The sequence below is a fragment of the Anguilla rostrata genome, chromosome 12 (assembly GCF_018555375.3).
Source record: "Anguilla rostrata isolate EN2019 chromosome 12, ASM1855537v3, whole genome shotgun sequence".
Taxonomy (NCBI): Eukaryota; Metazoa; Chordata; class Actinopteri; order Anguilliformes; family Anguillidae; genus Anguilla; species Anguilla rostrata.
The window spans coordinates 16207742-16210811 of record NC_057944.1 but is presented as its reverse complement, the minus strand read 5'-3'; positions in this window follow the sequence as shown (position 1 = coordinate 16210811).

The window sequence follows — 3070 nt, the reverse complement described above, 5'->3', positions numbered from 1 at the left end:
AGATTTTGCTATTCCAGTAACTTGGATTATTACATTTTACAGGGAAAGGGTTTCTGTGCAGTGCACATCAAATGGTGCAGTATGTTCTATCCAGGGTCAAAAGAGGAAAGATAATGCAATCCCACCCACAGAAGAAAACAAACAGAACTCATGAGATGTGCTCAGCCTGTACAGACCACCCCCCTCCCCCCCAAAAAAAACTAACAAAAAAAAACAAAAAACCAAACAAGACCAACACGTGAACTGCAAAGAAAACATGTTCATTTTTGCTTATGATTAAGGCATATAGCCATATCCATTTGGAAGCAACTGACTGTTTTAACTCTCATTAACGTTTCTTGGAAAATGAACAGTGGAACAAAAGTAGGTAATGTACAAGGGCTCCATCTGCTGGACGCAAAATGACATCACATCTGCACTGCAACATTCTGCACTCTGGCCTGCTCGTTAGGCAACTGAAGACTAGTTTCTGTAGGATAACTAAGGTCTGTCATCTGTCATCTCCTCCCACAGTCTCTTCATTTCTATAGTGTCCATACTTAGGCACTGCTTCCCCTCTTGCTCTCATCTGGCACTCAGGACTCCTGCCTGCAGGATATCTCTCGGATGATGGACTGTCATCTTGAACCCAACCTGGCTAAGACTGAGGTGCTGTGCATCTGCTGCAAATTCTCAATGAATTATTACAATTTTTTTTTTGTTTTGGGATTTTAAATGGCAAAAACGTCAAGGTGGTGTAATCATCCAAACGTGGGACACAAACAACAAAGATTACATGAAAAGACTCAACTTACTAACATAACTCTTCTTTAAATAGCTTGACATGCTTTCATTTTACATTGCTATTAAATAAGTCTATTTGGTACAGCAGGCCTGTTTATAAAATATTCTGTTATTTATTTATTTTTTACTTTTGGCTGAATAACTTCTTTAAATGACAAGGCAGTGTAACCAGCCTAAATAACATTTACATTTACATTACATTTATTTGGCAGACGCTTTTATCCAAAGTGACGTACAAAAAGTGCATTTCATGGTCATAGACAACTACAAAACACAGGTTCAATAAGATACAATAATTTGTACAGCTATTTCTAGCCAAGAACACAGTTTAGTTCACACAGTGAACACTATTCTGACCTAACCTCTGCAAAGGCAACTAGGCAAAAGAATAAGCTACAGTATTAGGACAAATACAAATTACCAAAAAGTGCTGGGATGGGGCAACATGTAACAAGTGTCATGAAAAGGTGGGGGGGAGGGTGGATTTCGAGTGAAATAATCAGCGTGGTGGTAGTTATTCCAGGTATAGTCTGAAGAGATGAGTCTTCAGGCCATGGCGGAAGATGGGTAGTGAGGGGGAGGTTCGAAGAGGGACAGGGAGTTCGTTCCACCACTGGGGAGCTAGGGTGGAGAAGATCTGTGAGCCCTGCTGCTGCAGAGTGGAGTGGTCGAGCAGGCACATAGGATCGAATCATGTCCTGCAAGTAGATGGGGGCTGTCCTGTTGGCAGCAGTGTAGGCAAGGGTCAGGGCTTTGGACCGTAGCCTGGACGAGCAGCTGGGTAGAGTGCGTCATCAGGTATGGTTGAATCCTGCCAAATGATGCAGTTCACATTGCCGTGTCTTGATTTCCTGGAAGTTAACAACATTTCTGAAGATGCTATCTAAATGACTTTTCTGTGGTGACGTAATTTTCTAAAAGCATTAAAACAGACATATCAATATTAATGAATCATTGATGACAATGCCCCTATTCGGAAGTATGTACCCATGCTTTCCCATTGATGGGAATTATTAATCACCAAAATCATTTTTAATTTTTTTAGTTATCAAAGAAGCAAAAGAGAGGACAAAATCATAAAACAACTGATATACCAACGTTCAAAACCAAGTTTGCATTAGTTTTTTTAAAGTTAATTTTTATGATGAGATGTTTTTAAGGAGTTGTGTTTTACATTGTTTCATTACTATATTACATTACATTACATTACAGGCATTTGGCAGACGCTCTTATCCAGAGCGACGTACAACAAAGTGTATAACCATAACCAGGAACAAGTATGACGAAAACCCTAGAGAGAAGTACCGGTCCAAGTACAGGGAACAACCGCATAGTTCAACTTGGACCCTGATGGTTAAACTGATTAACACTAACAACGAGAACGGCAACAACGCAATCTATGGAAAAATAAAAATAAATAAAAATACAATTAGTCGTTAAGACAGGCGCATCAACTAAGTCACCTATGAAACAGCTGCCTAGTTACAACCCTAAGTTTAGTCATTTACAGGGGGGAAGGGAGGGATGGGGAGAGGTGCAGCCTGAAGAGGTGGGTCTTCAGTCGTCGTTTGAAATGGGTCACAGTCTCAGCTGTTCTGACCTCCACAGAGAGGTCATTCCACCATCGTGGGGCCAGAACAGACAGGAGACGTGTTCTGGAAGTGCAGGTGCGAAGAGGGGGAGGTGCTAGGCGTCCTGAGGTAGCAGAACGGAGGGAACAGTGTTCTTTCAGAGATTCTCATAGATGAAGAGATGTTATCAAATGGTCTTACATTGACATTAAAACATCAATTTGTCAGATTGTTTTGAGTGTACTTCCTTTTGATCAAATACGCTGACACGACTGTAATCTACGATGTCTTAATATGCGGCGATACCCATGCAAATGTTAACAACAAAAAAATTAATGAATAAATAAAAGATTTTAATTATTTATAATTTAGTTGATATCAGTTTATATTTTGAAGAACTAAATTAAATGTCAAACGGTGTGACCTATCATGGACATATTGTGTAACCCATATTTTAACATTTAAATATTTTCCCTCATGATATTATAGCAAAATAAAAGAAGAAATATAACAGCTCTCATTAACAATGACAATATTAAGTTTAGCAAGTTTTAGAGTTTTTTTTTTTTTGTTCCCCACAGAAATTTTAGTTGACAAACATAAAGAAATAGCCAAAAAATACCATATATAAATATATAATATCCATTTATATAACTACAAGCATTGATATTTACATTTTTAATTTGTGGAAAATACATAGAAAAAAATATCATTTT